At 46.2% G+C, this 14695-nt stretch overlaps 1 protein-coding gene and 1 long non-coding RNA gene across 8 annotated transcripts in view; one reads left to right on the top strand and one right to left on the bottom strand.

The window, feature by feature from the left end:
* Kcnq1 (potassium voltage-gated channel, subfamily Q, member 1) overlaps positions 1-14695 on the bottom strand; it is a 320174-nt gene that overhangs the window by 148472 nt on the left and 157007 nt on the right. The gene's annotated exons all lie outside the window — the stretch shown is intronic.
* Positions 1-14695, top strand: part of Kcnq1ot1 (KCNQ1 overlapping transcript 1) — an 83437-nt gene that overhangs the window by 17969 nt on the left and 50773 nt on the right. Inside the window, exon 1 of the long non-coding RNA NR_001461.5 lies at positions 1-14695. This exon is cut by the window's left edge and continues 17969 nt beyond it; it is cut by the window's right edge and continues 50773 nt beyond it. This is a non-coding gene — a long non-coding RNA (KCNQ1 overlapping transcript 1).

Raw genomic sequence — 14695 nt, 5'->3', positions numbered from 1 at the left:
GTCTGACCTCACCCCTACCCCCTCATCATGGTAGGGCGATTCTTCTGTCAAGGTGAGAAAGGCAATGATTTCTAAGATTATGCTCCCATTCTGAATAACCATAAGGGGCTGCATCTGCCTTGCTTCTGACACTGATGCTATTCAACCAGACTTCCCTCTCCACGGCCTTGCCAAGCATGGAGAATGTGGGTTGTAGGTGATGAAAGGTAAGCTGATGCCTTGTGATGGAAAATGCATTTAAGGAGCACAGCAGACAACCCATGTCGAACACCTTTCTACATGGTTCCATATTAATACATTTCACCTCTGAACAACTCAGGAAGAATGTTCTTTTAGTATGATTTTATAGACCGAAGGTCTAGAATGAAGGAAGAAGTGGTGAAGCCTGGATTAAAATTTGGTTTATAGCTTCAGGACCTGCTTTTTGACCATGTAACATTTTAGTTGCACATCCTGAAATAGAAGCACCAATCAAGTAGTGGGTGTGGCATTCCTCCCAGCCATGGACAAGGTTGGAAAAACATAATTGTCCCTGGTGGCCCAGCTGAGAAAGGGACTGAGTCCTTGCTTTACAGATCATGCTGTGGAGCCATTTTTACCTGTATAGATTATAATAGCACTGTCTGGTGCACCCCCTCCTTTTGGTGACAGAATTTAGGGGAGAGACTGGGCTATATGTTAAGATTATGGTACTTTTAAAAGTTTTTTTGGGGGGGGCGGGAAGGGCAATTTCTAGGGACTGAACCCAGGGCCTCCCACATGCTAGCTAAGTGTGCTGAACTCTACTTGTACTCAAAACCCAAAAGACAAAACCTCTAACCCTTTGCCTTGAATTACACATTGTTCTCCTGTTTTCTCCGAATGTGATAAATTGTCTTACGATGGCCCTAAAGCATGATTAGATATGTACCCAGATGGCTCCTGTGTCTGGCCATAACATACTCTTTGGATGTTGCCTTATGAGGGAGCCTCTAAGATAAGTTCTCATGGTCCCTGAACATGGTTAGCTATTGAGGACTAAGTCAGGAGTTAAGGATGTGTGTCACTCATAGCCATAGCCATGCTTAGCTCACAGGCCAGTCTGGGAGCCACTCACTAGTTGATACATTGTGAATGAACACTTCATGCCACCTGGGTTTTGATAATGTACGAAGAAGCCATGACACACAGAAGGACATCTCATAAAGTTATATAATAACACCAGCAGGACCAGTATAGTTCTAAGTAGAGCCTGGAAACAGACACAAAATCAGGAAATACAATCAAGATAGCTGTTAAAACCAGCAGAGCAAAGATGTAAGTTTAGTGTTGAAACAACCATATAACTGTGGAAAATAAGTCGGCTTTTTAACTATTCCAAATCCAGATAAACAAATAATATAAACATAAAGCATGAAATAAAAGATGATAGAAAACACGGGAGACTTCATTAAGACAGTCACACAGTGAGCTTATTTCCAGATCTGATACAAACCCCTCAAATAACCAGACTGAAAGAACTGACTTTGTAAAAAAAAAAAAAAAAAAAAAAGCAATATCCAAGAAACAGTGGGAAAAAGTGTTTTTAATGACCCAAACCAAATGTTTTAGGTATTTATAAAGGATAAAACCCTCATGGTGGAGAGATGGCTCAGTGAGTAAGAGGGCTTGGCATGCAAACATGAGGACCTGAGTTAGGATCTCAGCTCCCATGTCAAAAGGTGGGTGTAACTGCATTCCCGCCTGTAACAGTACCTGTTGATAGATAGCTAGGAGGATTGTTGGGCCTTACTGGCTGCCAGCTCAGGTCCAGGTTCAGGGAGAGACTCTATCTCAGAGGAGTCAGGTAGTGATAGGTCAGGACACCTGATGTCCTCCTCTGGCCACTCCATGTGCATGGGCTCCTGCACAGCACACGTGTTCTCCCCACATGCCCCCCCCCCATCCATGGACACCGCCCCCCCCCCCCCAGATAAAAGAAAACCAAAGCTGTAGCATACGATGCTTTAAGTCTTTCCAATTAACAGGCCCATCCATATGTACTCTTGTTGTCGGGATCTAGGGAAACAGGCATATTTGGGCAGCATTTACAATAGTATAGGGTCTGTGAGGCATTATCTACCTAAATCCCATTTAAAATAGGCCGAAGAGACATCTTAAAGTGAATCCATTTGAAATAAAAATCAATACATTGTGATAAGCAGATGATTGGAAGGTTATCTTGAAAAAGTGTTAAGTTATAAAAAGATTTGCTCATATATAATAACACTAATGTCTGCAGACACACACTTTTAGAAAAATAGCAAATTGAAAACCTTTATTTTGTAAAGCACTATGCAGTACCATCTTGCAGAGAAAGGATGTTGTTGCAGAAGTATGGCAAGGCCTGGCTGATTTTGAGAGGGGCTGCCCTGAATCTTCCATGACCTCACCAACTCTCCCTTAAAATGCTTATCTAGAATTAGCCTGGCTCTTCTTTTCAATAGATAACTGGTCTAACTGTCTGATTTTTCCATGGAGAAATTCATCAGCAAATCTCTTTCCAACTTGATGAATTCTTCTATAAGATTTATAGTTTCTCTTCATAAGTGATTTGCTTTGTGTGTGCTTAATGTTGTTTGGTGGACAAGAGCAGCCTAGAAGGAGCTCAGTCAACAGAGATGCCAGCAGGGATAACATGGATGGGGATGGGGAGGCACAGCCATGTTCAATGGGGAGAGCAATTTCAGAGGGAACTAATTTCATAAGTGGTCGGTTCATAAGTGAATACACTTGAATGGATAATCACTATTTTTAGCTGCTCTATACATTCATCAATAGGGGACTTGTTCCATAAATCATGGCATAATCAGAGGCTCTGCAGCTGTTAGTAGAAAGGATGCTTGCTGCTTGTCTGAGTAAAGCTCTATCTTCGAATTCATGTCCATTGGTGCAGAGCGCCCATGCTAAACGTGCAAAGTTTCATTTGGCATGGCCTCTGGGACATATGTCTCAGTCCCTGGCCACTGTGTGCTGTCGGACTCCTGATTTCTGCATTGTATAGTAGCATCCTTGGGAATGTTCACTTTCTTCATAGACTATCCTTTGGAAGAGAGTCTGGGTCCACCAATTTATTAAAGGTACCTTTAGGAAGGTGGTTTTTTAACACCTAGTTTAGCATTCCTAATCCTGCACTACCATCTACATGACTTTGCCAGATACTGTTGAGTTTACGTGTTGACTAGAAATGCGCCTGGTTCCAGGAATACAGCTAACAACCTGAGGAGAATAGTGAGCACGTTCTGTCTGGAAAAAGCCTGGCCCAGAGCAAAGGCCACATCCCCCTTACAACATCCTGGAATCCCAGCCACGAGAAAAACAGCACTGTCACCTGCTCACTTGAATGTGCATATATAAGTAAAACTGCTACTCAGAGTTGCAACATATCGTAACAAGCCAGTCCTGTGCAGACATCTGCAAGACTACGGCACCTACCTGTACATAAGACACACGTACAAGTATACAAGAATGTGTGCCACCCATGTCCAAAGGAGGCACAGAGACATGTATCTTTGCTTATATAAAGTCTCTGGGAAGACCTAGCAGAACTAAAAACATTTAGGAGAAGAAACTTGGGAATTAGGGTTGGGGTAGGAGACCCTTAGTTTTGTGTTTTTGTTTTTCTTTGCCATATTCCTTTCTGTACCCTAATTTTCACTGTTTGATTTGTGCATGTATACACAAGGATGTGTGGTGCATTTGTGGTATTTTTTTTAACATAATACTAGTATAAAAGGTTTGCTCTGATGTGCAGTGCATTTTACTGTGATGTTTGCTTTTTTAGCACAACATTAATACTTTACAAAAGTCTTGTTTGGACATAGCAGGTGTAGTTCCAGATCGGGATTGGCTGTAGGCAGCCACAGTATGCATGCTGGGTGGACAGCATGCCTTGGAGCTGGGAGTCTCTGGTTCATGTCACTCTGGAGCAGGGGCTGCTCTAGCACAAAGAAGGTTTTGAAAGGCAAAGGCAGAGCCAGAGTCAGGGCAGGCTCTGGGCAGGCTCCAAGAGAGCCAGCAACCCTCTGCTGAAGGGTACCCTGAACCCCATTGCACAGGCGGGCACCTCCTGTGAAGTGAGACTGCTACACAAGTCTCGTCATTATAGACTTTTGAGTGGAGTGATTCTGAAAGAAGAGAATGAGTACGGCGTGTCCTACTGTGCCTCATTAAATATGGAAGTTTTTATGTAACTTTCCTCCATTTCAGGTAATCTCAAATTTGATAAATGAAGAATGACAGCAGTTCATCTTTCAGTTCATTTGTGCCTCTATTGATCTAATTGAATGTTTTCTATACAAATTTATTTTTAAATCTATCTTAGATCTTAGTCTACAACCACATTTCATATTGCCAAAACTGCATTAGGGAGGGCCAAGTTATCTTCACCATTGAAACAGGTCTGCTAGTTTGGCTCTGTCTGTCCTGTGGAAATGACACAATGTTGACCTAAGAGGGGGGTCCTCACTTCTCCCTACTGAGTCCCCATGGTTGGGGAAGAAGAAGCTGTGAGCCCACCCCCAGACCTGCCCACTCAGGACATGCCCATGTTGGGCTTGTCTGTGGACTCTGCCCTTGGCATCCCTGTTGCCCACCTGGGCTCTGGCAGAGAAGTTGGGCGGGAAGAGGCCAGCCGAGTACCCGCCAGTATAAGAGGAAACGGAGAGAAACAGCTCCAGTCAGCCCCAGAAGGGAGGCCTGGAAAAACTCTGCAGCTGGAGCAAACACAAAGGACTTTTCAGATCCTGCAGTCAAGGTGCCCAGTGCTTTTTTTTTTTTTTTTTTTAATACAGCTATTAGGGTGACAAGCCTTTCCAAAGGCCAGCAGTTGGCGAGAGTTTCCAGGAAGCTGGTCTGGCATGGGGCTGGGATCATAGCAACTTTTAACGAGTGAAGTTCAGAAGGAAAGAGTCATCAGGAAAGGTTTAAGGTTCAACAAACTTTTTGAATTATTTTGCAAAAAAAGTTCTGGCTTTCCAATTCAAAGGCATGTTTCCCTGTGATGGTTTTAAGCCAGAGCTTATTTCAAAGGCAACACAGACTGCACGTTTCTAATTCATTCCCTGGAGATATTTGCCTAATCCTAGAGACAAGCTTTGCAAGTGCCATCCAGTGCCTGGAGACACTAGAGCCATCCTACTATCTTTTCAAACAGCCATCCACCCACGTGTCTCTCCCCTCTACCAGTTTCTGTGGTTGGGAGTACACATATGCACACACCTTCTCTAAGCAGGAAGCTGCTCTTTGCCAAAAGTGAATGGAATTCAGATTTCCAGAGGGTATCCTTGGTCTCAAGCTCCAACAGCCATCTGACGAAGAAAGATGCTAGTGTGCGCGCTGGGGCTGTGAAGAGAGGGGCTTCCGTGTCCATTCAAATCTTTCTGGGCCCCAAGAAAAACCAACAACTGGCTGTGCTCTCCCTAGCCCCACCCAGCCTCAGTCACATTCCTTCCCTTCCTGAGCCCACCCTGGGTGGCCCCACAAACCAGCTTCCACTCCTCCCTTCCCACTAGTGGGGAGACCTAACTCATGTACTCATCGAACAGCCAACAGTGAAAATGAAGGTCACACTGCAAGCCCAGAACAGCTTAAAAGCAGAGAAGGGTCCTCCCCAATGTCTGTTCTCACCCCAGTCAGAGGCTATTCCCTTTTTCTCTGTCTAGCAGCCCCTAGGACTAAGCGTTCATACCTTCCTGTGCTTGCTTCCAGGAAATCCTAGCCTACTTCTGCCTGTAACATTCTTGGTCCGGGAAATGAAGAGGCTGCTGTTTGGGCTGCTGTAGCCTTCGCTACTAGAATGTTCCAACATATTAGGGATCTCTATCCCTACCTAAGCCTTCCAAGCCCCAGGATCCAGCATCCCTGGGACTTGTACATTTATACATGCTGACATGGTTTTGATAATGAGTCACAGTAGGGATCAGCAGTGACAAGGTAGACTGGCTGGTCCTAAGCCTAAGTTTCTGGGATTTGTACTTGTCCAGCCAGGGAGGGAACATGTGGAGAACCTTCTGCAGCTGTCAGAAGGAATGAGTGACTATGGTGGACATTTTGGTTCTGTGCTCAGCAAGATACCTAGGGCAGAGACTTGGCTCAAAGGCTGCAAATCAAATCCTTTGATTTCAAATGAGACTATTTTCAATGCCATAGTCTCCTGGAAGCAGGATTATTTCTCCTGAGATCAGTTCTGGAGGCGATTGAGGCTTTGCCATATGGGCATTGCTCTCTCACCTGGTTCTGGTTGCTACCAGGTGCTCAGCTTGTCTAATTACAGTTGACTGTCTCTACTGTCTATGGCTCTAAGGCCCAGTCTGATCCTCTTGCTTGGTCAAAAGTAGTGTTGTCCTAGTGGATTTTCTGGGTGTTCTGTAAAGTGTTATTATGGTTTTACTGGCCAGCCTTACTTTCTTTCCTTGGCCAGTCTCAGGTCTCATCTGTAAGTATCTGCATCATAACCTCAGGTCTACCAACTTCTTCCTGGCAGAGTCTGTAGTGGGCTTGTCCTCATCACCTTGGAAGGATCTTCCTGTTCCAGTCCTAGGTTTTGTGCTACTTAAGAAAATGCCCCAGGTAACTAGCAGTAATGCAGCCATTTGATCTAGCCCTGCTGGAGGTGACTGACAGAACCCCATACAGAGGAGATAGGTTCCATCAGTAAACAGAACATAGGGGTAAGAATTGGGCCCGCTTTCTGGCTCTGGTCATGCCATTAGGTGGCCGTATACTCTCTTATCTCTGATTGACTTCCATTCTCTTGTCTTTACATTATATGACACCTCCAAGGATGTTGTGACCCAAACCCAGACCGCATGGTCTCCTGAGATCCTGTGATGGGGCCATTGCCCATTGTTGAGACAGTCTGGTAAAGAAAAGCCTGGTAGCATGGAGTATGCAAAGCCTTAGGGAAGAATAACTGTTTGTTTGAGACAGGTCTCATTTAGCTCAGTTTGTTCTCAAACTCATTGTCACTGAGGATGACTTTGAACTTCTGATCTTCTTGCCTGAAGCTCCTGAGTGCTGGGATTACAGATATGTACAACTAGACCTAGTTTATGCCGTGTTGGGGGTCAAACCCAGGGCTTCATAAATGATAAGCCAGCAGCTCTCTAACTGCTAAACCATATCCCCAGAGGGAAGAATATCTTCAGTGAGGCCCTGAGCCTCTGGGCTGGACTACTTTACCCCTCCCCCTGTGCACATAGCATGCTAAGTTCAGTCAAGCCTGGAGCCTTTTGTCAAGCATTGCTCCACTGAAGGTTGACCATGCTACCCTCCCCCCCCCCCACACCCCAGGCACCTGCATCTGGAGCCCACACTCCTAGCTGGTAGAGTTCATAGGGTAGGTTTTTGTTTTCTGAAAAAGACTATTTCAGTGTTTTGAATTAGCAGAGTTTCAATTTAATTTAACAATTTCAAGCTCGGCGGTGGTGGCACATGCCTTTAATTCTAGCCTTTTAAACTGCCAAGAGGCAGAGGCAGGCAGGTTTCTGAGGCCAGTCTGCTCTACAAAGTGAGTATTCTAGGACAGCCAAGGCTATAAAGAGAAACCTTGCCTCTAAAAACAAACAAACAAATAAACAAACAAACTCCATATCCAAACCTGAGGGAAATAAAAGTCTGGCTACCTCCAAAGGAGGTAGACTTAGGCAAGAGAAAAAGATCTTGGAGTAGAGGGCAGGGTGTTGGCTCACACATATGGCCTAAGTGTAGTCAAGGCCAGGGCAAGGGGACAGGCCCAGAACAAATGAGCACTTTAAGTCCCAGTATGACCTTCGCCCTACCATCTTCACCTCAGGTACAGAGACCAGCTGCCTAGGAAATTAATGGTGGGGCCCAGAGGACAGCTGCTTAGTGCTACCTACTTCAATGAACCTAGTTCTGTTGGGGCAGCAAGTTTAGGCCCTAAAGCAGGATAGGTAAGAACCCTGCCTGAGAGTATGTGTTTGTAGAGAGCTCTATGTTCTCTAAGCCTCATCTTTCACCCTTCTTACCTGCCTACAACCCCACAACATAAATACCTCCTAACTACCTTGCAAATGCAGCCTCATTTCTGCCTCAGTTCTCCAGTAGGGCACCATAAGCCACTGTTAGGACAGAGTAATACTTAGAGTTTGATTTTATATGAGGGCTTACAGCCAGAGTCCTCAGAGAGAAGCCAGGTAGAATAAAAGTGATCCCTGAAAACATCTTGAATTACACCCTTCCCCAGTAATCTCTCTCAGAGCCCTCTGATCTCTTGCTTCTAAGTTGTTCTCATGTCCCCAAAGAAGAAAAAGCTCTCAGGGGACCTGCCAATTGTCTCTGGACTTCTGGGGCAGCAGCTCCATGTGTGACGAGATTACGTAGGCAGAATATCTAAGCAGATGGTGAAGCCAGGATTATGGAGCTAGAAATGCTTGGCTGAGTAGAGACTTAGACTAGACCCCTATCTCTTGCACGCGCCGGACTCGCCAGCAGTAACAATGCTGCAACAGGATCCTTCTGCACACATTTATTGGGAGAGCTTGATTGCAGAGGCGAAGAGACCCCGAGCCCAGAACTGGTGCTGCTTATATAGGCCTAGGAGAGGCGTGTCTCACACCTGGATTGGTTATGCACTAAGCCTCATTTGCATGTTCCTCATCTGATTGGCTACTCTCTCTCTGTACCTCACAGAGCCTCATTATCATACCTCATTTGCATGTCTCACATCTGATTGGTTATACTCTCAAAGCCTCATTATCATGCCCGGGCCAGGCAGTGTCTTTGCAAAAAATTTTACTGCATGTGTACACATTGGTTGTTTGTCCAAACTTATGCGTGGTGGCCAGCAGTAGTGAGCGCCACTCTGCAACAGCACATGTGGCTTCCCACACCTATCTACTTCCCCCCATTCTCTTCCATGTTTCCAAGATGTCACCCAGATCACCCATAGATCCAGCCATGGGCTTATCGTCAGACCTCTGCTAACCAGTCATTGCCAAGGAGATGCGTCTCAGGTATGGCTTTTGCCAAGGACACCTGAACTCTCCTAAAAGGAATACAAATATAGGCATAAATACTGAGTTGGAGGCTTCGGGGCACCATGAGAAGCTTAAGAGGAAAGGACATCCTAGTTCCTAGTCTCTGAGATCTAGAGATGCTGGCATGGCCTGGAAGCCAGTGAAGGCTCCTGGCTTCCTTATGTGGCAATGTCAATCACGGTATACTTAACAGGCTGAATTCACAGAATTCTCATGGCAGAAGGTGATCAGATGACCAGTGCCCAAACCCACCATGGACTGTTCAAATCTACCAATGGTCATAAACTCTCACGTATTACTGAGAGTGCCAGCTTACTACTTACTCTCAGGACTTCAACCTGACCTTCACCAAAGGAGACGTAGGCCCCCAGTGACAGTGTGTCCTAGAATGAGCCTGGCTCTTCCAGTATTTCTTGTGTGATAGTAGCAAGTTTCTGCCCTTCCTGAACCTTTATTGTCCCCTTTTGTGAAGCTGAACACTGACCCACTAAGTTCTCCAGCTTACACAGATATACATTATGTATATCAGCTAACTATACCATCACCAACTCTAGCACCAGAAGTGCAGCACAGGCTAGCACTGAAAAACTAGTTTGTAAATACTGTGGCTACATTTGGGTTTATCTTTTCAACAGAGAGCCTGCTTCCTATCACTTGCAGGGCCAAAGGAAAGCAGGATATAAAACTTACCCCTCTCCTTAGTCTGTCTGAAGGTAGGTGCTTTTGAGTAAGCAAGTCAGCCCAATGATGATGGGACCAAATATTGAAGCACACAGAGGAACCTTTAACTGCCAAAGGCACAGTCCTTGGATCCCATGTCCGACTTCCTCATCAGAGTTATGGGTGCTAGTCTCCTGCTTGTATCTCTAATTATAGGAGTCAAAACAGCTCACAAGCCCCTTCCCCAGCTACTTCAGGCTTTAGTCAGGACTTGTAGCCTTCCCCTGCTGCTACATATTCCAGATCATCCCAGAGCTCAGTCCTCTTAAGTCTAATTTTATCCTGTTTAGGACAGCACTTGGGATGCAGCCTGACCCATTTGTAGCCCATGGAAAATCATTACCTGGCAGTTTTTAAAGCTGTCAGGTCAAATAAGCAAAACCTTATGGGGTCTCCAGTCACAAAGGGATACTTTATACTTTCTCAAGTAGTTCCCCAAGTCAGGTATATGACTGGATACCTGTCCACATTTGCTAAAATGTATATACCAACAGAGGAAGATACATTCTAAATGTGTTAATACACAAAGAGAACTGTAGCTCATAGACATTAAGAAAACTGCTTTAGGGTCCTGTGAGCAGGATTGGATGACCCAAGCCTGCCAGGGTTTCCTGAAAGATGGTCCGTAGCCACTGTGAGCCCACAGCAAATGCAAGCTTCCCAGGGCTTCCTGGAAGACACTGTTCTTAGCTATTGCGAGCCCACATCAGACCATAAGCATATGCAGAAAACTACAGTAAGAGGACAGGAAGGTGACCGAAATGGCTGGAGAACCAATCAGGCCATTGTTCCGCAGAGCCCTCATAGGGCCATTACAAAGGACATTTTCCTAGAAACTGATGCATATATATTGAAGCAAAGGCCTTACAGAGCCAGCCAAGCCAGCCATGAGGAAGAACTGAGGGAGCCTGCATACCCCAGCCCTCAGGTCCTACTGGTAAACAGCAATGATAATGAAAGGGTAACACTGGCCAAAGAGAACAACCTGAAAGCTGACCAGTTGAACAGAGGACAGTCCAGAGAATAACCATATGCCAACAGCGAGCTGATTTATAGTGACACTGATATGACAGGGCAGTGGGAGAAGGATGGTGCTGTATCAGACTGGATGTCCAAGTGGAGGAAAAAGCTTATCTTGACCTTGACTTCACACAGGACACAAAAATCGATTCCAGATGGACTGCAGATCTACATGTGAAAGGTGAGCTTTTAAAGCTTTAGAACAAACCAGAATATCTTTATGACCTTGGAGTAGTCAAAGTTTCTTAAGTAGGACATAAACAGCACTATCCAGAGAGGAAATGTTTGATTAACTGGACCATGTTAAAATTAAGACCTTCTGTTCATCAAAAGACACCAAGAGGGGGCAGGACAGTCCGCAAGCAGGGCAGTATTTACAATACATGTATCTGTGTATCTGACAAATGACTCACACTTAAGAACACCCAGGACAGAGAGAGATAAACTTGTGCCTGAAGAAGAACAGCTCTCAGTATAGGATATAGATGTCTTACAGAGATCTATAAAGAAATGAGAATATAGAATGGGGCTTAGCTCACTGCAAATTACAGATACCACTCTGATGTTATGAGAAGCCAGGATGGCTAAAAAGGAAATAGTGAAAAATTCCAAGTGTGTGTGAGGATGTGGAAAAAAGTGGAATATTCACATGCTGCCAAGCAGGGGTAAAAGTTGGGGTGACTGCCATGGGAAACAGCTGATCCCGCAATGACCCAGCACTTCTCGGCATACAATTAGCAGAGATAGCCATAACTTTTACCAGACACATATATGTAGAATATTCTTAGTAACTCACTACCCAGATCTGCCCAGTGGTCATGGGTAGTAGAATGAAAGAGCAAATCACAGGCCACTCAGAACAGAGTGTCAACGATCAAAAGGCTCCCGAGACCACTGTTTTCTTCAGCCTCACTGGGAGGGGTGGGTGGTTCTCAGACATCAGAGTGAATGAAAGTGCCAGATACATGTGTGTGCCGTGTGCGATCTAGCCATGTAGATTTCAAACTCGGGCAAAGAAGGCTGTTGTGCTGGGAAGTGAGCTTATGGTTTGTTCTTGGTGTGTCCATGATAGGAAATGGGATCTAGGGGACTCCCTGGGGATTCTACTGCTTTCTTTGGATGCTTGGCTCTCAGGTAGGGAGAATGCAGTAGGTTTGTACTGGAAATCTGTATACGTTACTCTTTTGATGTGTTCCCTTTCTACTATAAGTAAGTTTGTAACCCAGTGCTCTATAGAAGACAGTATTTTCTGAGCTTTAGTAGAGACACAACACGGTACAAGCCCAGAGGGACTGGCCTTGCCGCCTGACTACCACCTTGTTTAGAAGGATATATTACTCCAGTACCCCTGACCAGACCACCAGCAGTCCCTATTGTTCAGTTTCCACTTCCAGCTCTAGGCAAAGCAAACAGAAGATGTATTTGAGGGGCTCTCTCTGTTTTTCAGAGTACCTTTCTTTTATGGTATCGGTGTAGTATGTACTGTCACACTACTCTCCCTGGCTTCTCTGTCTCCCTCAGAACAATTCTAGGAGGTTGCTGCATCCCTTTTCATGTGCTTAGATGAAGGAAGTGAAACTAGGGAAGGTTAGGGGCACTGGGGGCTGCCTATAGCTGGGCCAGTGCAGGCTGGGAGCCAGATTGAGGGCATTCGATTCCCAGTCCCTCTCTTTCCCACTGAGCCACTGAGCCACTCCGCCTCGCTTTTAATTTAATTAGGAGAACATTTAATCCCCCGTGCATTTCAGAGACGGGTTTGAGCCTGGCCGGGGCCTTGTGGGGCTCTGACAGGGATCCTGTGACTCATACAGCCTTGCACAGCCCTCCCGGGAGGGCTCTCATGGGGCTTCTTTGGCACCTTATGCAGACAGAGGTGGTCTGGATATTCACAGAAGACAGGACACTAGTCTGGAAAGACAAACTGGTCTCATCTGTTCTTGACAAGTCCCCTTCCCTATCCTCCTGGACACTGCCCCCAACATGGCCCCTCCATCTTCTCCCATCATCATTTGCAGGTTGAGAAGCCAAGTAAGAGAAATGGGTGCTCACTGAGGTACCACAGCAGGCCCTGATTGTCTCCAGGCCCTGAATATCCCAGGCAAAGCAGTCCCATCAGAAGAGCTAGCCCCCTAGTCCACTAATGCTCCCCTTCCAGAAGGCATAGGCTGGCCCCAGCCTCGCTGACAAACGCAGAATTCAGGAGACATTAGTAGTGATGTGGATGAAAGCCAGGCCACAGCGGGCCTCCCTGGAAAAGAGAAACTCGAACGTCTTGGCGTGAGATTCTGCAGGGTCCAGGAGAAAGTTGAAGACATGGAAATTCTAATTAACGCACGAGGGGCTGGTTTTGCTCAAAGATTTTTGAAGCTGTCATGTCAAAAGAGGCCCGGCAAGCACATGCTCGCCCGGGAGGTGCTTGTGGGCACCTGGTGGGATTCTTGCAATGTCCTAGCCTGTATTCTTACTTTCCCTCTGTCCTCTAGACTTTTCTCCACCCATCTTGGTAAACTGGTGGCCCCTGAATGTCATCCCAGAGTGGGATGGCAGGCTGGTTAGTAAATAAATGTTGAGGCTTCCAGTTGAAAATGTCACATCAAAAAAGTCTGAGGGCTCAGGAACCAACCTCTTGGAAGAAACCTTTAGGGAAACTACATGGCAGAGCCAGGCTGAGCTATAGGCTGCTGTGCTTGTGGTAGGCTTGGCATTTGGGGATGTTCATCTTAGATATCCTTGTGCAACGGATGGGGCAATGGTTCCAGACAAGTTCTGATTGATTCATCGGCTGGAGGGTGGGGTGAAGTGGCTGTAGGAGAAGCTCACTGAGGTCAAACCCAGACATGCTTCTTTAGCGTTGAGCTATAGGTGCTCATGTCCTGGGCCCTGTGTATGTCTCGGCATCTATGGGACGTACCTGGAGACCTTGCTTCATTTCAGGCAAGGCTAATGATGTGCTTTCTGTGTCAGAGTAGGACTGGCAATCTTAGGGTTCTTTCATCCTGGAGTTTTGGGGAGTGCTGGAAAAAGAGTGGCCATGAGCAGCCACAACACTCTGCTGCTTGCCTGACCCAGGCTAGAATCAGGGAGCTTTGATGATAGCCTCAAGATGATGTGAGAGGCATTCCTGGGGAAAGGGAGGACTGAGTAGACACTGGAAAGATGTGCAATTCTGATGGCTACAGGACCGACAAGGACATTCCAGCTGGTGGGATGCAAATGAGCCCTTGCCAGTTAATCCCAGTAAGCAGAATCCTGGAGACTTGCCCTATTAGTTGTAAAGATACTCCCCATCTCTCGTGGCAGTGGGTCTCTATTTCCTACGTGGCCCTTAGAAGTCTGGAGCAAGGCTTTAGATAGAGGATTCATGTTGAGGGAGATTGAGGAGTACAGGGCTCCCTTCCAGTGATGTTAGAACCAGGAAGACAGCATCTGACTGAAATATGTATGCAACACCGAGGCCCAGATATCCAGATCTGGACGATGCCTGGGGCTTACTTGAGGAGCTGCTGGTACGTGCCTGTTGAGCTGGGGTCAGAGAAGCAATATTGTCTTCTCAGCATCCTTCCCTATTTACCTCTCTGGTTTTCAATAGGCCTGCACCTTGGCCTCTCTGTCCCCAAACTATCAGTGGCCAACCGGCTCTGAAAAGAGGAGCTTCACCCAGCCCCAGGGACCTTCCCATAATCAAGGCTACAGTGACCTCACCTCCCTAGGGCCCCTGGGCGGGGAGAGCTTGAGATGGAAACAAAATGTGTCTTTATTTATGCTTTTAATTTGAATTCTGGAACTGGCCCAGCATGGTAATACATTTAACATCAGTAAAATGCTGAAGAAAAATGGATCTGTTTTTCTGCAACTGCTTCCCACCCACTCTGCTCCCTGCAAGACCCTAGTACACATCTCTGTCCCTGGTAGACACGTACGAGGGTGTGTGCCTC

Source organism: Mus musculus, chromosome 7, assembly GCF_000001635.26.
Source record: "Mus musculus strain C57BL/6J chromosome 7, GRCm38.p6 C57BL/6J".
NCBI classification, from domain to species: Eukaryota; Metazoa; Chordata; class Mammalia; order Rodentia; family Muridae; genus Mus; species Mus musculus.
This window is presented reverse-complemented; position numbering and strand designations above follow the sequence as displayed.